Raw genomic sequence first — 25,187 nt, forward strand, 5'->3', positions numbered from 1 at the left:
ATCCTGCAATTATCCTGACTCCTCCTGAACCCCAAGAGATCCTGGAGGCGATTTTGAAGCACCAACCAACTACAGGTGCTATCCGAAGCAAAATTGCGGCACCCGAGACAGCTGGGAGCGGAGAACCTGAGCCGCACACGAGGAGCGGCCTAGCAGCCGGCGGAGGGGCCGGGGCGTTGCGTTGGGCGAGCTCGGAGGGGGCTGAGAGCCGTGGGTGACTCATGGTCCCGCCCACGGGTGCTGTGCACTGCCTGGGGTGCCCCCCGGGTGGCCGCGGACGGAGGCGGCGGCTGAGGGACTGACCGGTCCCCGGAGGCTTAGCGGCACGACTAAGAGACGAGCCGGAGGGAAGAAGCACAGTGGCTGATTTGGGCCAGGCTGGTGAGGAGCGGAGCACCGGGGCGGGAACTGCAGCCTACGGCCGGTTTTCCTGGCTGCCGGAGCGCTCTCCGATGGTGGGAGGTGCGGCAAAGAGAGGATCGGAGACGTGGGCAGCAGGGTGACGTCCCACAGCGCTCCCCCCTGGCTCAGGGCAACATCCGGGGATCGGCAGCACGATCGCACCGCGTGGTGAGGCCACTGGAGAGCTGGCGTTGGATTTTCCCCTTGTCTTCCAGGGGAAGCTATCGGAGACGGCTGGCTGGTTCGCGGCCTTGCCAGCGGATGCAGTAATCGACCTGGGGCACCCTGGTGGCATTGAGTGACGACGTTGGCGGCCCCTGGGATTAGCCAGTGTCCTGAGGCCCTGCAACAGCCTGTGCGAGTTTAGAGGAGGAGGCACGGAGAACGGTTCGTGCTGCTCAGGTCAGGAGGACTGCAGAGAGGTGGGCGCTGTGATCCATGGCTGAGCGACCGGACTATTGGGGCCATTTCTGCCGGGGGAAGGCCTGCTGTGTGTGTTTGGGACGGCCTATTGCAGCGGTATCCCCCCCCCATACCTCTGAGACACAGTGGGGGATCGGCGGCGCAGTCGGGCCACAGGGGAGAGTAGGAGTACTCCAGTATCCTTACTTCTGTCAGCGTAAATCCCCCTCCCTGGGGGCACCCACGTCGACTGTCGGTCAGACCGCAGGGCCCTGAAGTTGGTGATTGCTACAGTCCACTGCTGAACTACGCAGCTTGGGGAGTGTTTGGGGGGGGGGCCCCAATCGCCTAAAAACGTGAGTGCATTGGCGGTTGGTCGGACCGCGCCCACCCTGTAGGGGGGACCTCGATAGACTTGGGCTCCTGACTTGGACTCATGGGGTGGATCGCCGGCCCTGGGTCTGGGGCGATTCCCCATCAGAGACGGACTGGGATCCGGATCGGTCTGTGCGTGCCTGCACTGAGGGAGTCGCTGCTTGGCCTGGCTTTGCCTGGATCTGCGAGGAGATCACAGAGGGCAGATATGACCAGGGCAACAGTGACTCGACTAAACATGGGCCCATCGATAAATTCACTGGTCCGGGAGTAGCGGCTCGTGCTACTGGGGGCCAGCAGGAGGCCATGCCAGACAACGCGGCCCTCATGGCGGCAATCACTCAATCCAGGGACATGCTGGACGCCCAAATCGGGGCGGTGGGCTCGGACGTCATGCTATTGCGGCAAGATCTGCGGAATGCGGTGTCCCGGATCACTGAGGCGGAGACCCGCATTTCGGGAGTAGAAGATGACGTCACGGTTCTGAAGCAAAAGGTGGCGAGTATGGAGACCATTCAGAAGGGCCTGGCGCTCCGAGTTGCGGATGCAGAGGGACGGGCCCGGCGGAATAACCTGCGATTTGTTGGATTTCCGGAGGGCTGCGAAAATGGCAACATGGAACGCTTCCTTGGATAGAAAGTTGGCTCCCTTCAGAGACCATGTCCCGGAGCTTTGTTGTGGAGCAGGCCCATAGAGCGCTTATCCAGAAACCCCCAGTGGGGGCCCGCCCACGGCCAGTAATAGCAAAACTCCTATATTACCTCGACCGCAATGCCATACTGAAGCAGGCCCGGGCCAAAGAACCTCTGCTCTATGATAATGCACGCATCTTAATTTTTCCGGACTACACGCAGCAGGCACAGCAACAGCGCCAATCGTTCATGGCCGCGAAGGCCTGCGTGAGAGACCTCAAGCTCCCGTACGCCCTCCTGTTCCCGCCTCACCTGCGGGTGGTGTACCAATCCCGTACCCACTTCTTTGATACCCCGGAGGAGGTATTCAAATAGAGGGATGAAACGGTTCGAGTGAGGGTGCACGCACCTCCTGGGCGGGAGTCTGATTCCTCAGCGACCGAGGTGGCACCGAGGGGACCCCGAGAACAGCAGCGGAGGGGTAACAGAAGATCTCGATCCCGGCGACGCTCCATGTCCTGTGGAACCTCCTCACGGGGGGCGGGGGCCCCCGCTCCTGGGCAACAGACGTTGGAACCCTAACTTCTGATATCAAGGAGGTGCTGTGGTGCTTCTCTAGCTGAGTTGGTGAATGCTTTGATGTATATTTGTTTTGGGGAGTCCCAACGTGGGCTGGGGCCCCACCTGTCTTGTGCTGGTAGGTGGCATGCCCGGATAACATAGGGTGTAAGTTGGGGATCCACTGGCTGGGGCGGCCCTTGTCCCCCCGTTGGGGACTGGGAGCCAACCCTGCGGCGACATATACTTCAGTGTTCTTGAGGTATGGGGTGGGGGGTTTGTTGGGGGGGGTGTTTCAGGGTACGAGTCGCACTTCCACCATGGGTCCACTACACTACACACGCACATTGTCACGGCCTTCTGTCCGTTGTATGGCAATGCTCGCTCCCTTATGGCTAGTCCGCCTGATAGAGGTCAGGTGACCCAAGGTACTCTCCGCATTATCAGCTGGAACGTGCGCGGGCCCTAGACTAAATTAAACTCGGGCTATACTTCATCAGGCAAAGAGGGCTGGAGCTGATATCCTCTTGCTGCAGGAAACTCATCTCATGGGTACGAAGGCCCTGTGCTTGCAGCGATATTGGTTTCAGCAGGTTTTCCATCCGGGGTTTACGAGGGGTTTGAGGGGAGTAGCAATCCTGGTACATCGCAGAGTCCCATACGTCCATGCGCAACAATGGGCTGACACGCAGGGGCGTTATTTGTTTATCCGAGACAAGATCGGGGGAGACCCCCTGGTACTGGGTTGCGTGTATGCCCCCTTACAGTGGACACTGGTGGAGAGGCTCCATACCTTGTGGGCTGACATGCCAGATGGGATCTCTGTTGTGGGCGGAGACTGGAATGATGTTATGGATGTGGTCAAAGACAGGAGCAGGGCTGGGGGCGGCCCAGGTGGTGGCCAGTCCACAAAACTGCACTCTCTGGTGGTGGGCCTTGACTGGGTGGATGCGTGGCGCAGCGTACATGGGGACAGGCGGGAATACACATATCTTTCGGCGGTACAGAAGTCCTTCTCCAGAATCAACTACATTTGTGTTCCCCGAGTGATGGCTGGTAGGGTGGCGTCAGCTGAATTCTTCCCAGCGGTCTCTCGGATCCCTCCCCGGTGTCCGTTCAACTCCATATAGGCAGGGGGCGACAACCATTCCGTTGGCGCCTCTCGATGCGGCACCTGCAGAATGATGAGTACGGGAAGCATATGAGCGAGGCGATCGCGCAATATCTAATCATTAATGAGGGGTCGGTCTCTAGTGCCGGGATATTATGGGAGGCACTGAAGCCTACTCTGCGGGGTGTAGACATCTCCTGGTGTATGGAGGCTCGTAGGAAGCGCAGGGAAGAATGTGTACGGGCGGAGGCAGATATAGAGGCGCTCCAGCGCCAGAGCCGGGAGGCAGGGGAGGGGCAGGTTGTGAGACAGCTGCTCCTAGCTCAACAGTGCTTTGCTGCTCTTCTGATGGACGAGGCACGCCAGGTTTGGCTGGCAACGTGTAGCAGGATATGCCAATGGGGGGACAAGTCCGGCAAGATGCTGCATCGGCTTTGCCAGGGCACTGTTCACTCCCAGGCCCTTCCGGGTATACTGGACACGGCAGGGGCGCCGATTACGGACCCTATTGCCATAGCGGAGAGTTTCGCTACATATTATGCGTCTCTATATGCCCCCCAGGAGTGTTTGCCGGAATCCACTGTTGACAAGTTCTTAGCAGATTTGCCACCCAAAGCGATATCGGATGAGGTACGTGATAGGCTGGAGTTACCTCTGACGGATGAGGAACTGGGCACGGCATTGGGTGAGCTCAACTCTGGGAAGGCTCCTGGACCCAATGGGTTCCCAAGCAAGTTTTTCAAACGATATAACTTACAGCTGGCCCCTTATTATCGGGCAGTCTTGGAAGAGGCCAGGGAGGAGGGCCGGCTTCCGCCGGACTGGAGGTATGCGGAGGTGGTGGTGTTGCATAAGCCCGGCCGGCCCCCGGAGCAGCACGACTCCTATCGCCCCATTTCTCTCTTGAACGTGGAAGCCAAAATCTTGGCCAAAGCGTTGGCAAACCGCCTCCTACCTCACGTTTCGGCACTTGTACACCCTGATCAGGCCGGGTTAATGCCCCAGAGGGCGACCAGGCAGAACATAAGGCGGGCGCACGTAGCAGTGGTGGGCATCAGACAGACGGGGGAGCCGGCTGCTCTCCTATTGGCTGATATGAACAGGGCGTTTGATTCCCTCAGTTGGGTGTATCTGTTTGCCCTACTGCGCAGACTTAATCTTGGCCTACGCTTCTTGTCGTATTTAATGCTTCTATATACGGACCTGACGGCGTCGGTGTGGGTGGCGGGAGCGGTCTCTTCCAGCTTCTCTATCAGATAGCACCTAGCAGGGATTCGCCCTGTCTATGGAGCCGTTGGCGGCGTGGGTGCGCATGGATGCGCAGGTCAGGGGCTTTGAGTGGGCTCTGGGTCTGTCAGACAGGATCGCACTATACGCGGACGATGTCCTCTTTATCCTCACGGCTTTGGACAGAACGGGGCCACGGCTCTTGCAGATCATGCAGATCTTTGAGAAAACGTCAGGGCTATACATGAACCCCCGCAAATCCACGCTGTGGGCTCTGGGGCATCGGGCGAGAGTAGGCACCTGGGCGTCCACGATTCAGGCGGCAGTGGGGGGATTGAGATACCTAGGGGTGCTCCTCTCGGGTGTGCCGGCCATCTCCTGGGAGCGGAACCTGGCTCCAATATGGGAGCGAATCCGTGCAGATGTTAAATCCTGGTCGCGCATGCCTCTGACACTGTATGGTAGATCAGCAATATTTAAGATAGTAGCGCTTCCTCGGTTGCTATAACAGTTACAGAATCACCCGTACCTGAGCTCACCAAAATGGTTCCGGCGGGTGAATTCTGTGCTTGGGCAGTTCCTGTGGGAGGGGGGGAACAGTGCGAGTAGCACTGCGCACATGCTTTCTATCCACCTACCGTGGAGGACTCGCGACCTCAGACATTCTCTCGTATTACCTGACCTCGCATATGCGTTGGAACGTCGACTCATTGGGCCCCACACGTTACATACTATTCTTTACTCGGCGCCGTTGCGGGGCACGTTGCCACCAGCCACACGGGTAGTGTTCCAAATCTGGAGGCAGGCATTGCAGCGCATGGGTTGGTGGAATACCTTGACTCGAGAGACCCCCCTCTGGTATAATGGGCGCCTGCCCGACCTGGCAGCCCTACAAGGCTTCCGGGGCTGGGATGATATAGGTATTTCAACCCTGGGTGATGTTATGAGGGACACTACACTCAAGTCCTTTCAAGATTTGCAGAAGGAATTCTGTATGCCCCGGTCCCAGTTTTATTGGTACCTTCAATTCCGCCATGCTTTGTCCCCTAGTCTAGAAGGCCTGGAATCTCTCCCTGAATTCAGCCCGTTGGAGGCGAAGGTCTTCATGGGGGATCTGGAGACAAAGAAGATCTCCCGGATTTACCAATCCCTGGTTATTCATTGTTCATTGCCAGGGACTGCCCACGTAAGCATTACAAAATATGGAAACGATGGGCGGACTACCGGGGTCCGTGGCTGGAGCCTCCTAATGTTCTGGAAGATCATTCATTGGAGTAATTGCTGGGACACGTAGGCATGTGCGGGTGCAGGGTGGAGAAGGTCTGGGGGTGTGTGTGTAATACTACTAAGATTCTTTTGTTCTATATAACGATCGTGGACTGGATTCTGTGGACGCTGTGCGACTTTGGGGGGGCGAGGGAGGGGGGCTGTTGGGGGGGGTTTAGAGTCCTTTGTATCCTTTAGCCATGTATTTTTGTTGTAATTCAAAAAAGTGCATTGCTGTCTTGATACTATAAGGTTCGATTCTGCAGCTGTCTCTGGGGTACAGAGCCCTGCAACATATGTGCAATTTGACAAAATCGGTTTATAAAAAAAAAAAGCTGCAGACAAAGCTCAGGTTTCCCGTATAAAACATTTACCCATCTGAAGCGTTTAGACACTTTTCAATATTTAGTGTTTATATATTGGGGTAAAACGGGGTTGGGGTGCAAACATGCAGACAGCGCCGCTTCCCCGCAATTACATTAGAATGCTAAGGTTAGAAGTGTCAGCAGGAAACAGACCAGCGGCGCCAGTGTGGCACAAGCCAGACATAGCCCTCCTCCTTTATTCCCGTTTCCCCTCAGCGGAGACTCTTGTTTACGATTACTTGCTAAAACTCCCATCCCCCCTAAGCCTGTCCTTTCTACTGCCAGACCTTTACCACACTGTTAAATAAGCATTGGCATAGCCAATAGGTCTCGCCTTTGGGCCCTTATAAGTGTTTAGTTATCCAGCACCATATCCTTGCTGCAACAACATCAAGTGTTGCATGGCTAAACACTTATAAGGTCTCAAAGGCGAGACCTATTGGCTATGCCAAAGCTTGTTATTTTTTCCACCACGAGGAAACAAGGGGAGGCCATTCCCCTACTAGATAGAAAAATAGACTCAACTGAAGTTTGATGCAATGTCATCTTATCGTCAGTTTCCTTTTTTATTGTGCTCCTACCCACTTGTAACAAAGACTCTAAAGCTTTGTAATTTCTAACAGTGATATGTAAATGATCTGGAAAACAACGATGTACAATGATCCTACAATGTGGAATACCCCAAAAAATGGTTAAAAAAAAAACCCATCCACTTTGATAGAACTATATTTTCATGAAGTTTTGCCTTTTACGATTGCAGGATATTTTTATGACAATTTATCACTCGCAGAGATTAATAGGCACATGCATCAAAGCAAAAAACGGTCGCAAACGGGCAGATTCTCAGAATCTGCCCCTTTGCGACCGGTATTTTTGCATTTGGGATGCATCATCCCAAATGCAAAAATCGCAATTTAAGTAATCTCTAAATTGCGATTACTTAAATAGCGATTGCATTTAAGGAATCTCAAATTGAGATTCCTTAAATGCAATGCATTAAAGTAAAAAAATTAGCGATTTCGCTAATAGGGGGAGCAAATTACCATGAAGTTGAACTTCATGGTAATTTGCAAAAAGTTTGAAAAATGCACTTTTGTGCATTTTTTCATGTTGCGCACACACATGCCCTTAGGGCATGTGTGTGTGCAACATATGTGCACAGATCAATTTCAAGAGTGCAATAGGGTGTCATTTTGATACCCTTGAAATTGCATGAGCAATTAGCGAGTACCTACTGGTACTCGCAAATTGCTCATGCAATCTCCAGGCCCATAGGAATGAATGGGACGGAATTCCTTAATTGCGACCCGCAATTTGCGAGTCGCAATTAAGGAATGTGTAGGAATCGCTATTTTTATAGCGATTCCTACATGCATAGGCTTTTGCAATTCCTTAATTGCGATTCCTTAATAATCGCAATTAAGGAATTGCAAAAGCCTACGTTGATGCATGTGCCTGCTTGTGATTTGCATAGAATCACAGGATGTTGTGAGGGGCAACAGAGACTCGAACCAGGATCCCCAGCCCTCAAGTCAGCAGCGCCACATCCTCTCCACTCCCGTGTTATCTGTCAGGGAGCTCTTTCCTTTTGACAGACGATGATTGATGATGACAACTCATTACATAGGCGAAACCGATGCATCACCAATGCTTGTTTACAGCTGCCTTGACTGGAGCAATAAAGGAGTATTACATAATGTTGGCCTCCGTGCTTGTCATAAAGTCAGAAACTCAAGTGGAGTACAGGGCATCCGTTGGAAGGAAAAGGATAAATTCAGCTTTGATGTGACTCTGTTACTCATATTTCGAAAGCTCTGATTATCAGGATGTGGCTATTCCAGCAACTTAGGCCTTTATTATGAGCTGGGCAGAGGATACCTCAGTTGGATATACTGCCCAAATTTAAGTTTAACCATTTGTGGGCACAAAAACTCATAATGGCTGATAGCTAGGGTGGCGCTAGTTGGGAATGGTAACTCATTTTGCAGTTACTGGCCACCTAGGAATCAGGGTCCTAGTGGTGTGACAAGAAATTGTCTTTAAAGCTGTTAAAACAGAACTTCGTGGACAGCCATCGCACAATGTGACTGTTAATTAGTCAAACATGGCATTCTATCCTTAACCTGCACATATGCACAGTGCTGACATGGGTCTTCTTAGGAAAAGCCAATTAGTGTACGTTTCTACCTGCTGGTTGGGTAGGATGATCTGAATACTGTAAAAGTTTATAGATTAAATCTAAAGCAGCTACCATAAAGGTAACTACATCTTACTATCAGCTGAAAATGAAAAGGAGAATACAGCAGCAAACATCTTCTACTTTGGCAAACAAGTTCTGAAGAAACGTTTTTAAGTGTGATGCCGGTAGAGGGGGCGTGGCCGGCTGCGCAGCGGAATGGGCGCTTTTTGAGCGTGCTCCGCCGGCCGGGATTAAATCCTCAACTAATCCTACACTCCGGGTGGGTGCAGATCCACCAAAAACCACTGTATGATGAGCTGGTCGTGTGGGGGCTCTGTCGGTAGAAATCCGGAGCTCTGCCTACCAGTCGACGCCGGGACGGACAAAAAGTGAATCGGGGGCCGAGGCCACGCGAGGCCCTGGTGGAGCTGAATGTGGGAAGCGCTGAAATCGAGCCCGCTGCTGCTGTGGATGCGCGGACCCGGCTCCGGTGTGCTGGTCTCCTGCTGTCTCCCGGTGGCGGTGGCGGTGTCCGCGGAGTGGCGCCTTGGAGGCGGAGGGTGCAGAACTGCAGTGAGCCCACACGTTTGTGAAGCGACCGGGAAGATTAGCTGGTGACGGGCCATTGGGGCTCTAAGACGCGCGGACCCAAGTGACGGCCTCAGCGATACCCACGGCTGCTGTGACATTGGAGGTGACGTCGCTGCTCCTGATCGGTCCCGTACAGCGGAGGCAGCGGGGGGGCTGCGGACGACTGGGCGCTGTTCACACACCCCACACCAATATAGAACTGTCTGGACAATCACCGCGACCCTGTGAGTAGCCCCACGGCCGCCATTTTGTATACTGTTTAGCCGGCACTGCTGGAGACTGCTTGGGCGAAGGCCCCGCTGCTCATGGCACCCGGGCTGTGTTATGAATAAGAAGAGTGAGTTAGGAGTTGTTGCCTGCCTGATCTGTGGTGGCCCTGCAGGGGTGCATTTTCCGAGGACTGCCAAGGGCGTAACAGCGTAGATTCCTTATGGTGGTGGTGATTACTGCACTGAGACTCTGAAACACAGGGGCGAACTCGCGAAGGATTGGGGAAGGTAGGTGCCTGTTGTGGTGGTGGAGTGACCCTTGACGCTGCTGGACCTATGATTGGGTGAGATTGATGGGCCAGAGTGGTTAGTAGTCATCGAGGAGCTCTGAGAGTGAAGTTGCCCAGCTGTGCCTAGGAGGTATTGCCGTGGAAGATTGGCTACGTGACTGTGTAGAAACTGTGCAGCTGTTTCCAATATGGGAGGCGGGGATCTGTCCCGGGCGGTTTCGGCAGACTAGCGGAGCATAGAGCAGGATGCAGAGACAACGGGTATTGTCGGAGCGCCATCTGAGCAATATTGCGCTTTGGTGGCATAGGGGACAGGAAGCTGCCTATTGCATTGGCGGGCTGATTCTGTTCTGGGCTCTACGTCTACACTTACAGCGCCATTGCAACCATGGGCAAACAAGACGCCAAACAACCAAAACTGAATTTCGACAGTAAGCGCTCCACCCGCCATGCAGACTTGGAACATGATTCACAGGCTGAGGGCCCACATGACTCACATGCGGAGGATCAAGGGGAGGACCTGAGATCGCTTATGTTAGAGATGCGGTCCAGCCTTCGTACCATAGACACCAAACTGGATAATTTAACTGCACAGCTACATTCAGTCAGGTCGCAGGTTTCTACATATGAGACGCGCCTGGATGCCTTGGAAAATCTTCACACGGAGTATCATGAGTTCCAAGTTGAGACAAAGGAGCAGCTGCTCCACATGGATAAACTGCTGGGGGTCATCAGAGCTAAAAACGAGGATTTAGAAGCGAGATCGAGACGCAGCAATCTTCGCATCACAGGGATTCCGGAAACGACGGCCATTTCTAAAATGGGACTTACGTAACGGAGCTGCTGCATGATCTGTTTGATCCTCACCTTTCCCCAGTTTTTGTGGTAGAAAGAGCCCACAGATCGCTGGGACAGAGGCCTCCGGTCGGTGCACCGCCCAGACCCATCATAGCAAATCTCCTAAACTATCAGGACAGGGATCTTGTTCTCAGGATGGCAAGGGAGAAAGGCAAGATTACACACAAAGGGAACACCATCTCATTTTATCCTGATTTCAACCCGGCGGTGCAGGCAGCGCGACATGAATTTCTCCAGGCAAAGCGGATTCTATTACAGGCACAGATCCCGTACTCACTGTTGTACCCAGCTAAGCTAAAGGTTACTGTCGATGGAACATCCCACTTCTTCACAGACGCAAAATCTGCACTTAAATTTGCTAAACATGTCGGTGGGAAGAAGAAAGGGCATCGTGAAGATGATGGGACAGCAGGAGATGACTTAAGTGACAATGACTAATATGGGTATCATATGGTCTTTATTCTAGCAGATTGCACCATCCAGATGTGAGACTTGTGCTTTGCCGTGTGAGAACTTGCCAGTTGTCCTGAAGCTCTCTTTAACCCCTTCAGCGCGGCGCGGATTTCCGCGCCACGCTGAAGGTTCTGAGCGCGGGCGGGGCCATGACGGAACGGTTCCGTCATGCGCACAGCGCAACCGACGTGCATGACGGAACCGTTCCGTCATGCGCGTCGAAGGGGTTAACGTTGTTTGTCTTCATTTAGTGCATTTGTGGGTTTGTGCGGATAACCTCATCCGCAGTATTCCCTGCCACCTTGTGCAAAGCAAGGTAAGTATGCCAGTGTTGCTGTGCCCTCATGGGAAGAATCCTGGTTTTCATGCTTTTTTTTGTGTGTTCTTGTTCTTCTAGGGTGGGTATGCTACAACCTATTTGGGGGGTTGGAGTGGGTGGAGGGAAGGGGGTAGGGTTTATGTTATTGTTTATTGCCAGTATAGGATGTGATTTGGTGGCGAAACTATGTCATACCTGGTTGAAGTACCAAGTCGTGGATGCATACACAACAACTGTGAGTATATACTTTGCGGATGACGGTTAACACGTTAAACTGCCTTACTTGGAATGTTCATGGGCTAAATGAGAATATGAGATGTTATTTTGCATGCCATTACTTCGCATGCTATTACTACGCGGTTATTACTTAGCAATAACCGTTACTACGCATGTTTTTACTTCGCATACCATTACATTGAAAGCGTAAATGTATGCGAAGTAAAAACGTGCCTATTAATATAAATGGTATGCGGAATAACATGTCATATTTAAAATAGATGTTTAAAACACAACACTATATAAAACACACTACCCTACACATCTAAAAGACTAAAACACTACTAAAACACTAAAACACTACACTACCCTACACTACTGAAACACCACTACACTACCCTAAACCCTAAATCACTACCCCCTGCACTAACATACACATTCCCCTGCTTCGCTCCCTACACTTATTCACTACCCATCACAGCCCCAACACTACACTAAACACTTAAACAGTAAACTACACTACACTAACCCCACAACACTACCCTTAACCCTAAAACACTACCCCAGCACGACCCTGCCCCAAGCCCTACACTAACACAAGTACACACCCCACAACTCTACACTACACTAACACAAGTACGATCCTACACAGCCTTTGCACGACCCTACACAGCCCCACTTACCTCTTACCATGATAGGGGGCTGGAGGGCAGGCGCAGAGAGTGGCACCCGGAAAAGCAGCAGCATACCCCTCACAGGAGCAAATGGCCGCCGTGACGAGCTCAAAGAGCGGCGCACGCCCCCTACTCATGCGGCGTTACTACACATGCGATGTAACAGCACGCGTACTAAAGGCAGTGCGTTGCTACATCGCATGCGTAGTAACGCTTGCGGAGTAATGGCATGAGTACACACAGCCGCGCACTGCTAAAAGATGGTAGAAAATCGCCTATTTATCCCGCCATAATGTAGACATATGCATACTGCAGGAGACACACCTGAATGTAACACCCTCACAGAGACTTCGCCATAGCCGTTGGGGACATATATATTCCTCTGTATAGTCCAATTATGCACGGGGTGGATGGCATGATTAAGCGGGGGTAAGACTGGAGGGAGAGATATACACAAGGAGACCCTGAGGGCAGGTATATCTTGGTGCAGGGACTTTTATGTGGCGTTTCTATGACTATTGTAGCCATCTATGGCCCCAATGTCGACTCTCCAGATTTTTTTAATACCATTTGGTCTAAAATCAGGGCAGCAGGCTGTTCTACTGTACTATGGGGAGGAGGCTTTAATGCCATCCTAGATGACAACTTGGATAGGAGAGGGGCTGCCTGCACCTTGCACCCATCGGCTAGTGCCACCGAGGGCGATAGTGGCTGATGGAGATCTGATTGACATATGGCGCGACAGACATCCCTTGCTCAGGGAGGGCACTTGCATTTCTGATAATCACAGGGCATGGTCCCGTTTGGATTACTGGCTGGTATCACGTGATGTTGCCACTTGGTCAACAAATATTGCACACATGCCTAGATCGCTATCAGACCACTCTCCAGGTCTGTTGAGGCTGGCGATCCCAAACTTGCCAAAGTGCACTTTTGCCTGGCGCCTCCCACCTCATGCTCTCCTAGATGAAGCTTTTAAAGAAGAAATCAGGTCCGATATAACCGAATACTTTGATCTGAATACAGGCTCGGTGGATACTGAAGCCTCGCTCTGGGGGGCTTTTAAAGTGGTAATTAGAGGTAAATTCATCGCCAGGCAGGCGGGAGTGTTGAAGGCAATAAGAGGAACGCTTGCCTCTATACAGGCCAGTATAACGGCGCTGGAGGAGGAATTCTACGTAACTGGGGCACTGGAAATCACTGGACTGCTGAAGGCTAAATTGTTAAGATTACTCCGAAGAAGCGCAGCGGGAGGTCACATTTTTGGGAAAATACACAGAGGCAAGGAGGTACGGGGAGGGAGATAGGCCGGGTCGTACACTGGCTGGTATGATAAAGTCACCCAACTCCATAACGTTCATTCATGAAACACACTGCAACAGGCATTAAGATCAGAGGACAGGAGGACATTTAAACGCTTTTTCCGGCTTCTATTCCCATCTTTACACAGCCATACAGGAGGCCTGCCCTGAGGGAATGCAGTCCTTTATGGACTCATTTGCACTAGCCTGGTTCAATGACAATCACAGAAAATATATGGATCTCCCATATAATGCTGAGGATGTCGCTCAAGTTATTAAGAGCTTGCCCCTTGATGAGGCCTGACGGCCTGACCACATCTTTTTATAAAACCTACGTAGAAGAATTGGCGCCAAGATTACTGGAGGTGTTTCAGTTTTACACTATCTGCATCCAGATGTTCATGCTGCAGTAGTGTTTTTAGACGCTACAAAAGCTTTCGATACATTAGAGTGACCTTATCTGTTCACCATTTTGGGTCGTATGAGGTTCAGCCCGCTTTTCATTAACAGCATACGCCTGCTCTACACTTCCCCCAGCGCCCGGATCAGGGTGAACAGGCTACTTTCTGATCCTTTCCCTATATCACGGGGCAGGAGGCAGGGGTGCCCCCTTTCCCCATTATTGTTAGCAATAGCGATGGAACCACTGGCTGCGCGTGTCCGTCAGCATCACACGGCGCGAGTTATTGGTTTCAGTTCCAGATGTCTTCTGATATCTTTATATGCCGATGACATAACCTTGTGAACCCGGAAAACAATCTAGATCCAGTTTTGCGGGAATTCATACGGTTTGGGGGCTGGCTGGGATCTCTGTGAACTGGTCAAAATCGGTGGTATTCCCCTTAACGGAGAGCACGCCGAGGGCCGCTTCTGAATACCATCTGAAGTGGGAAGTAGAAGCAGTTAAATACCTGGGAATATGGATTAGCCGGATGTGCAGGAAATTTGCAATTTAAACTATGGGAGACCCATGGTATGGTTGGAGAAGGTCAAAATATGGGCGAAGCTTCCCCTGTCCCTCACTGGCAGGTTAGCTTTAGCCAAAATGGTCATCCTGCCCAAATTTCTGTACTTGTTCGCAAATATCCCAATTCCTTAACGTCGCATTTTTCAAGTCACACCTCGTCACGCTGGAGTGGGCGGGTGGTCAGGCGAGGTTATCTTGGGACATGCTAACACTCCCACTACGTCAAGGTGGCATGGGGGCTCCGGATATGCGGTTGTATGCACTTAGCGCTCAGGCCCAAGACTTGCATTTCTGGGTACACCCGACACCCTTTCAACCTCACGTGGCAGTGGAGCAAGATGCAGTTGCGCCTACCCAGCTTAAAGTAGCTATTTGTAAACCAGCACGCCGCCCCAAGGAGGACATAGATACCGCAGGCACGCTGAGATGGGCGTGGGAGGAGCTGCGTAAAAGGGCGGGAGTCCCGGTGTTATATGCCCCTTCGTTATCGCTGATGCAAAACCCACTGCTACCCTGTATCGTGGACGGGATTGGCAAATCCTTTGTACAAAAGTTACATCTTCATACCTTGGCTGACCTATTTCCTGAAAATACATTTAGACCCACCCCCTCCCGGCAGGTGACGACCAGGCTGTGCCCTTCTCCGAGCTTTTCTTGTATCAAACTCCTCGCGGCATGTAGAGCTTTTAGCAGTAACTTCCCGTTGGCTCCCTCAGTGCTGCCCGCTTTGGAAAACTTAGTAGGCTCCCCATCCCCTCGCAAACTGGTAACACGGATCTATAAGCATATGCAGGACTCAGCCCCACTAGTCTACCCCAAATCCCTGCAAAACTGGAACGACGAACTACCCACCCCACTGACCGAGGCACAATGGAAGTTCTGCTGTAGGCAGCTCACGGAGCGGTCACCCAACTATAGGTTGAGACTAATCCATTTCAAATTTCTACTCAGATTCTACAGAATACCCATTGGTCCCTATAGGATGGGGCTCCGTGAAGATGAAAGCTGCTGGCGTTGTGGATTTTCCCCTGCTGCGTTTTTGCACGTGGCGTGGGATTGTCCGACACTCACAGATTATTGGGCTAAGGTTTTTACCTCTGTGAACCAAATTTTCAGAAGATCTGATACTCCATCTCCCATAATGGGCTTATTGGGATATGTTAAAGACACTCTGCCAAAAACACGTGAACTACATGCACTGCTTTTATTATTTGCCAAAAGACAAGTGGCGGTGTGTTGGGGTAAGAGGAGAACGCCATTGATTAGGGGCTGGCTAGCCGCTGTAACATTTGGGCACACACAGCTATCTACTTTTTGAGAGCTTATGCCACCCACCTCCAGGCCTCGTGACATCTGGGAGCCTTTCATGCAATGGGCACAGAATCAGAAAGACGTTGCTGAGTAGATATAGGTGAACTATCCTTAAAAATTGGTACTGGAAGATGGGAATATTGGGCACCAGATGAGCTTTTTTAGCCCCTTAGCTATATTAATAAGTGGTAATTATTGATGCATATGTATAACTGCCTAGGTTGCATGTCTTTTGAAATTCCAACAGACTGTCTTGACGTCGTACACTTGTGTGTATATTCTACAATGTTAATAGCCCTCAAAGTTACATATCTAATGTAGGCTTTATAGAAGTTGCATGCACGGGGTACCCAACCAATGTCTAATTTGATAATGTGTTTTTTTATGACTGCACCAATTTTAAGGAAAGACGTAACATCGCACTGGCTTGTTCTGTTGCTGGAATGTTTTGTATGTTAACAAAATGCTAATAAAACATTTAAAAAAATGTAAAAGTGTGATGTCGGTAGAATACACATGAGAGCAGCCTATATAACTGCCCAGCATACATCTCCAACAGACATGCCTGGAGAATGCCACTCACACAACCTAAATGAAATGTTCTCAGACGCTGCACTGAGGTTAGGTATTGATATAAAGCGTAGCCACTGGTGATATCAAGTTGGCAATGGTGGTTTTAGCAAGTGTTCATTCGGCATGCATCATTGTTTCCACAGGTTTATCTGATCCCTGATGCAACCAGAAGCAATCAAATAGACAACGGCATCTTAAGTAACTCCTCAGCCAGCATCATTGCCTCTACAAGTAGTGGAAAGTTGCTCTGAAGGATGAAGGTCTCGGATTCTATTGAAACAGAAAAGCACAGCAGGCCTGACATTCATGTAGAGTGGTGTTTCCTCAGGCCGGAATGGAGATATAGGTCGGAAAAATGTTTGCGGGACAAGCTCCTTCATGGAATTTTGACAGAACCTTTGGGGCAAATTGAGGTGGAGCCTAAGGTCCACCATATCCTGATGTAATGCAGTTAATTGCTCTGAAGGGTAAAGGGCTTACAGCTCACTTAAGCACCAGCACAAGGTTATGGATACTGAGAAAACATTCCTCCAAGAGAGGCAATTCATGTCACCAGGTCAGTGGCTCAAAAGGTTTATGCACCAATCTGTCTGGAAGTTGATGGAACTTCCAAGAGGCAATGGGACACATGACTGGAAAAAACTGAGGCAAAAGGTCCATCATGTCTTTCGACACTCATTTTCTGTTGAAAATGGCTCCTCCAGGTCTGTCCCGACAGGACCCCATGACCACCAGGTAGGGTGTACATAGACCACCTGTATGTGATCACATCCTCCATCGGACTGATTTCTTTTGAAAGGAATCAATAGCAGACCTATTACATTCCCTTGTGCACTGAGCTTTGGTGAAGGAATTTATGGCAGCTGATAAGACATCCAGGGTCTATACATAGGCCACTACTAGGAGGAGGAGTCGCTTTTAGCTTCTGCTGGACATTCAGAGTCAAAGGAGTATGAAAAAGGAAGCTAGAAGTATCAATATTCAGTGTAAGGTGTCAAGCATCTATGGAAGACATGGATTCATGGTGAGTCACAGCTACCACCAACTGTCTCTGGCGGTATCGTGTATTTTTGATCCTCTACAAGAAAAAGGGGGAAACAAGTGAGACAGACAATGTAGCTCAGGCTGTGCAGGTTGGAGATGGTAGTACCAAGCCTAAAGTATAGTTTGCAGGTCACATTTGGCAAACCCTGACCTGAACTATAGATGACTGATGGATGGGCTCAACACTGTCCGCAAGGTATGCAGTAGTAATCTCTATGAGTGAAAGTGAAGGGAAATAGAAAAATACAAAGTCTCAAAGTGATTGCAATGGTCATGCGAGCAGATGTCGATTTGGATACGGACGATGCTACCAAAGACAGAGAGGCATTTTCTGCAGTGAGACTGGACAAAAAAGATGGTTTTGAGGATTTCCTACTCGTGAAAATGCCTGTTCAGGCTATCTGGTCAGCCGGTGCCCACCCAGCGATGGGAAAGACCAGCATTACATGCTGTGCTTAACTGCCCTTCCCTACAACACTACCAGCTGGCAGAGAAGAAGGGAGTGGATAGCACCTCATTTTCTCAAACAGAAGACAGCCAATGTTTGATTTGAACCCCCTTCAACCCCAAATTAATTGTAGGAAGGCTTTTATTTCAAGGAAGATAACTTTCAGCTCCAGTATGTTTATGCATATGGAAAAACCTGGTCTGTCCCAGAAGCCCCTGATAAAAGAGTTCCTCGCAGTGATCCCACCACCTGTACTCCCAAGAGTTGGCTGTGATGGGTAAAGGTTTGTGTTGGCTTGCCAGGAGAGAAGAGGCAGAAAGGAGAATACCAGAGGTATTCTCATCTGGGTAGTCAGTATCTGGCATTACAGCTAACACCACCACATTTGTATCAAAATACAGCTCTTCAAACCACTGTCCTTGATCAGTGAGGAAAACAACTACAGTGATAAAATATCTGACAATGTAGACAGAGTGCTAAAAAGCCACACTGCACTTGAAGTTCTGCTTCTGAAGCATGAACTTTGGAAGCCATAGCAAACAAGTATTACAGACATTTAACCTAAATGGATTACCACTTTTTTTTAAAAAAAATTTACGGAGTTTTATATAGCGCGAACTTGACCCGAATCGGGTATCAGAGCGCTTTACATAGCACCAGTTGAGTTACAGGAGGACACACATTCATTTGTGTTAGGCACGGGGAGATTAAGTGACTTGCCCAGAATCACAGGATATTCAGCGTCATTGCCGAGACTCGAACCCGGTTCTCCAGATTCAAGGTCGACCGGCCTGGCAGTTAGGCCAACTCCTCTCACTTGAAAAGATTTGCCTCACTCTTGACCCACCAACCCTTGACTATATTCCAAGAGGTTAGACAAACAGCAGCCCTATCAGAGTACTTCGAGTTAATCACAATCTTAGTCCTACTGAAAACCATGTGCATGATACAGCCCTATCTCCTTTCTTTATTTGGGGACCAATATCCTCACTTGTGTTCTAGCAAACCAACTAATTAAAATAATACATTACTTAGTCTATCGGGTCCAAAATGACTTTATGCCAAGCACGAGTATACAGCACAGTATTAGATGTACGCAGGAGGCTCTAGCTTGCAATCATGAACTTCCTGGTCCCATTGGAGCTGGTAAACTTTCAGAAGTTCTTGGATTCCCTTAACTGGAGCTTCTTCGGCCAGGTACTATATAAAATTAACTTTAGCCTTCACTTCCGTTACCATATTAATATGGTTTACCATAATCTACAAGACTGAATTTTAATTAACAGTGTCCTGTGCAGTTCCTATTTTTTTAAATATGTGGATTTCATGCAATGCTTTGGTGCAGGAGAGGGGGCACAGAAGACCTTGTATACCAACCAACATGAGGATGATCTGCATATAATGGACAGTGCACAGCTGATGGAAATCCGTGAATTGTATGGGGAAGGCTACAAACTGGAGGCACACTGTAGTAAATCGATCATATTTCTGAACTGATATGTGAGAGAACTGTGGCAACTTGCATCTGACCAAACTAACCACTCAAGACTATTAACCTGTATGTTGGGGGCAGATTAACGAAGATCTTTTGCTGTTGCGAATCCTGAAATTAGCAAAAACACCCACTTGCAAAGCAGACGTTGCCATCTCCAATGTGCTAAATCCATTTTACGAGTCCAAAGCTTTCTGCACTGTTAAATTAGGTTCTGCAACCCACACTGAATCTCAAGTTGCAAAGGGCATGTCTTCCAAATTCCCTTTCAATACTGAACACAGCAATAGTTTGTGACCCTAATTACATTTGCAAACCATTGACCAGTTACTATCTCCTCGAAGGATGTGGTAACTGATTCACAAATGGGAATTGAACTCCTTGTGACCCGTTCACCTTTAGGATTTTGGGTGGCAAATTTGGGAAAACAGGCAGTGTCTACTGACTGTGCATCCTGATTGTGGGAAGTTGGACATCTCTTTGCAGATGTACCCCCACTTTTTATCCCAAACTGCTAGATGCTAATTTCGACTATGACCGTGCACTGAAGCCTGCTAACCAGGATCCAGTGCCCTTTTACTTTCCCCTAAACTGACATGTTCAATTGTAATTCAATTGGCAAGGACTTTAGCACCCTTGTAAGTCTCTGGTAAATGGTACCTCAATTACCCGGGGCATGGTACTAAAGAGGGTCCCTATTGGCTGCAGCATGTATTATGCCAGCCAAAGGGACCCACACAAAAACTACCTGCAGACTGCCATTGCAGGATGCATTAAAGGGTGCACGCCCTTCTGAAAACCAAACATTGCACACTCGCTGTGTGCGATGCCCAAGTACACTACATGTCTTATATGCAAGTCAACCCGACAGCAGGGAATAAAGCCCTAAGACAGAGTGCATGCATGAGCAGATATGCCCCTGTGATATCTAGCTCAATTAGTAGATACTGCAAGTGATGAGGCAAGCTTTCTTAAGTATATGTACTGAGCACCGGTTATTACGAGTTCCCCATTAAGATGATGGCTTTACTGAAACTAATGGTGTTTGGTATCAAACACCTCACCTTAATAAATCCATACAGATTCCAGTATTGGATTTATTATATCATGGACTTAAAGGTTTCACCTGAAAACCTACCAGTATCTAGTGTGCTGGCTGATGGGTATCTACCAGTCTGCCACCACAGACAAGTTTCTGACCCCCTGCCCAGTGAGCATTCACTCTCAGAGGTCAGACACAATGCCTGCTCTGGCAGGAGGTGTTTACACCTCCTCCAGCAGGGTGGCTAGTTATTTAGAATATCAAAGTCAGAAGCTTCAAAGCCTTCGCTGCCTTTGGTATGCAAACCCGGCTTCTCAAAGACCCAGGGAATGCCAAACCCTGCCCTGGAGCTCATTTGGCACCAGAGCAGGCGGCAAAATTAGCTAGTAAGGAAGAGAGCCACACTCACAGGCCAGGTAGACCCTTAAGGTGGGCCACTTGAAGTTGTCAGCCAGGAAAGGGTTTTACCATTGTGAAAGTGGTCATATAGGAAGTGTAGTCATCCCACGGGTAAGTAGCCCATTGAGTACTAACCTTTACTCTGCTTAATGCTCCTAACTCCAGTATTTTGGGGTTCTCCTGAAACCAGGAACTCAGACTCTTCTACCGGAGAACAGAAGAAGGACAAAGAAGAGCCAACACCACAAGAACTGTGACCAACAATGAAATTGGCGCCAAACCTTGCCTGGCTGCTGCTCTCTCTACAATTGCAGGAAAAGGCTTGTCCTGCTGCTGAACAGCCTCCTCAAACTCTTGGAGGACTGTCCAGTACTTAGTCAACCAAGCAGCATCTTCCTGCATCTGCAGGCACCGACTGCATCCGCCCGGTTCACAGTTTTGCTGGTCAATGGGGCCAACGAAGGAGCAACTCACCAGGAAGAGGTCATCGGGAGTCCAGGTGGTCACCCCGTTGCTTCACCAAGTCTTGAGACGTTGAGCATTCCCGGATCCTCCCTGCACCAATACCCTGGATAACGAGCCCTCGCAAGCACCAAGGCATGTTGTGTGTCCAGCCCTGACACCACCAAGGCCAACATCAACTTGCCGACGAGGGATGACAGGATCTCTAAGGTCAACACAGAGTGGCCCCGCAGTCTTGCTTTCTCCTCCTCTCCAGGTCACCGAAACCAAGTGCGAGCCTCTTGACTCAAACGACACACCGAACAAAACACCTCTGCACCTGAGCCACCCAGCTCGGGTCCACGTAAACTAACTGTGTCCCTGTGTTCCAGAGACCCTTGGGACTATTGTTTTTTTTTTTCATTTCATTTTTTCCAAGCCTTATTAATTTTTTCACTCCAGCATATTCAATATCATGGCTGGTCTACTTAATTATCAAAACTAATTTCTTCCTAATGTAGGTCCTGATGAGATAATGTGTTTTCACAACTTATAATGTTTTATATTGGTGCTTGAAACATGCATGGCATGAAAGAAAGTATTTGTGCAAAGCTTTAAGGAACATTTTATGCGGTTTTGCATATATCCATGTTATGCTGATTTTAGAACTCAAATTATTTTGAATTTAAAGTTTTAGATTTCTTTTCTAGTTTAAGAGCATGGATTTTACTTACTCTCCATTAGTTTTATTTAGGTTACTCATACAAAGCAAGATTTCTAGAATGAGATCAATTCAATTAATTCAATTCAATTGTGTCATACTCAGACTTACAAGCCGGGGATTTCGTAAACTCCCAACGCCAGGATCCATTTTAAGCATGTTAAATTATACTGAATGTGGACCAAAAGCAGACAGGCTGTCATTAGCTTTCGCGGAACTCGTGAAAGTGTCAGTTCATCTAATCAACGACTTTGCTAAAGCATAAGGCGACACAAGTCTGTTACAAGCCCTATGATATATAAACTTTAACGACTAACAATGGATGTTTAAAATAAATATGCAGTTCAAATTGACATATGTTCATCATGCTGGTTCAAACCAGTTATGTCTTGGATTAACAAACTCCCCCAATGTAGGGTAAAAGTCAGTGGTCAACCATATATAAACTATATGATTCATTGAATTAAATAGGCCTTCTTATCAGGTTATCACAAGAGGTTCTGAAAGACTGTCATAGCATCCATTCTTATGCTAAGAGCAGATACGGAGAGGAGCCGAGCTCAGCTGATGTGCGGTTTCCTTTTGAGAGAACATTCTCTCCAGGCTGAAGTCTGAGAGCCACAGCTGATCCCCTGCGAACAAATATGCAGACGTTAGCTACTCCACGCTGTCATAGTTTAGTGCATAGAAGTAGCCTTTAGGGTGTTAGGCTGCTAGGAACAGTCTAATCATGTTTGAACTGTTCATCTTAATCTTGCTGCTAGCAACATGCATTTGTGCTGTTATAACTATATTCGGTGTAGCTATTACTCATGTACTAGGCAACAGGATGAGCCTGTTGAAAGAAACAGTTTTAAAGTCTATAGTGTCTTTTCCTGGTACAGTGCTTGAGTGTGCGACAAAGAATGCAATTAGGTTTTAATTACCACTGCGTCCCTGGCTCTTTTATGGGACTGTTAGTAACACAAAAAGCACAGACACCACACCAGCAGGTATGTGCAGTGGGGTTATGTAGGGCTACAATAACCTGGACGTTCCTACTCATGCTATGAACTGAACTCAGTCCAGGTACCAATGGGTGGGAAAGCCAAACCATGAAGAGCTCGGGCAGAGTCCTTATTTATACAACATGATGACCAACCCAATGCAGCTCCTATTTATGAAAGAATTGAAGACCTCTCTTTAAAGCACACTATTTCATAATGTATTAATAGTCCACTAAACAGACACCTCTCCATTTACTTGCTGACTTTATGCTAGTCTTCGACCCTATATTACGGACCACTAAAAATGTTACTCCTTTAAGTCTAGGTGACTACCATCCTCAGCCGCGGCCCGGGTGAGAGGGGATTTCGACGGATGATGACGAGGGGAAATTAAATAAAGAATTAATTTGCCCTCTTTATCGTCCGCCAAAATCTCCCCCCCCCCCCCTCACCTGGCCCGACCACTCTTACCTCCACGGGCCGCATCTGCCCATCCCCATGACTAGTCTATGATACTTTTGATGGCAGCTGATTACAGTAGTGCGATACAGGCCTTTTTGCCCCGAATACTAGCGGGGGGACTGTATACCAACTCTTCCTGGTAAATACTTGTCTTATGTTAATGGTTGGGTCCCTACATTCAACTGAGTAGAGGTATACCAGTGTTGGGGGGTTACTCCTACATATAACTTGCCACTCAAGTACTCAAGTTAGTGGTAGGCAGTTAGCAGTCTCCTTTCCTCTGCAAGTTCCTTGAGCTGCTCTTTACCCACAACCCCAAGTCCCCCCCGACCCCAAGTCCCCCTAATATCCCACTGGAGCGATGTTGGGCTTTGAATTATTAGTCAGGGGAAAGACTTTTTTTGCAAGTTACTAAAATTGAACCAGTTCGAGAACGTCAATAATGGACCTTGCCGTAGAGAGATACCCCCATGCTGTTGGAACTCCACTGGCTTACCATGCCAGCCCGTACCATCTTCAAAACCAGCTACATCATGTGCAAGCCATCATGACCAGCATCTCTGCTTATCTTACAGAAAAGCTCACCATCTCTGATGGTTCTCAGTACACCTGTAGGCAGAACATCATCAGACTAAAGACTAAGAAGTATAAAAAAAAGTTTTTTAAAGAATAAACAAGGGAGCAGGCCTTTTCCATCTGTGCACCTAGGATCATGAACAATATCTCTGTATCCCTCAGGACCTGCCCCAATGCTGCTTCAATTTAAGAAACTGGTGAAGACCCACCTGTATAACAGGACACTGCTGTTCCATAATACTGCTACCTCTCTTCTATCACTCATGAATTGTATGCTGGCCACTTACTTTATACAGTAGTGCACTGCCTTTTGGCTAGGTTTGAGCTATACAAATAAGACATACATAAATACATACCTGGCAAAACTGTAGCCTGGAAACCAGGCCTCAAACACACCATTCATTAAAAGATTGGGTCATCTCATCACTACCGTGTATCATGTGCTGAGAAGATAAACTAGCTATCAAAAATGGGAAGATCGTAGTGTTACCTCCAAATGGTTGGCATGCAGCAGAGGCCAAACAAATGGAAAATTCACTTCACTGTGCTGCAGAAGCGGTCTTATGTGCCCACGCCAGGTAGCGCAAATTGGTTCTTAAGATTTGAAGCTCCAATCCCATTCAACTACTGCTCAAAGTCCCCATGTGCGATAGTGGCCAGACCATCATTATCACCTCCCCTTGGTCAAAAGATACAAGTTCAGTCAGGTTTCAAACGGTGAAAATCCCAGAATTTGGAATATGGTGCTTTGCTAAGCTACCCCATGTGGATTAGCTAGATCCCAGTTCCGTTATAGATTAACAAGGATACAAAAACAACAACAGTTGTTGATGCAATACACATTTTTTAAGTTACTAGGCATACTTCTTGCATAATAATAAAAGTCTTAAGATGTTTTCTAAAAGAATAACAATAATTTGACAATCTATTTATTGTGCAGGATAAAATTTCATCTGAACTTCACGTTCTATCCAACAATATCCCCCAGGAGCAAGTCTTGACTCTTCAACTGCTGACCTAGGCATTCTCACTTGTCTCTACATGGCCAATTCATTAAATCGCGCCGGCTCTGAAGCATTGCCATATACATGCCAACAAGCTAGAGACAATCTTACTTTCCTTAACCAATTGGGTCAGGTCTTGAGGCCATATGCCTGCAGCATGCAAATATCCTTAGACCTGGTTGACTCCTGGCACGTAGGAAAATTATTGTTAAACAAATGCATTCGTGTTATCCTTTTCATCAAACCAGAATTTCCTGTCCTTACTGCAGTTCAACCGTGAATCTCTCCTCTCC

The 25,187-nt window shown here is 48.8% G+C and overlaps 1 protein-coding gene across 6 annotated transcripts in view; it reads right to left on the bottom strand.

The window, feature by feature from the left end:
- UNK (unk zinc finger) overlaps positions 1–25,187 on the bottom strand; it is a 683,439-nt gene that overhangs the window by 534,699 nt on the left and 123,553 nt on the right. The gene's annotated exons all lie outside the window — the stretch shown is intronic.

Source organism: Triturus cristatus, chromosome 7 (assembly GCF_964204655.1).
Source record: "Triturus cristatus chromosome 7, aTriCri1.1, whole genome shotgun sequence".
Classification (NCBI taxonomy): Eukaryota; Metazoa; Chordata; class Amphibia; order Caudata; family Salamandridae; genus Triturus; species Triturus cristatus.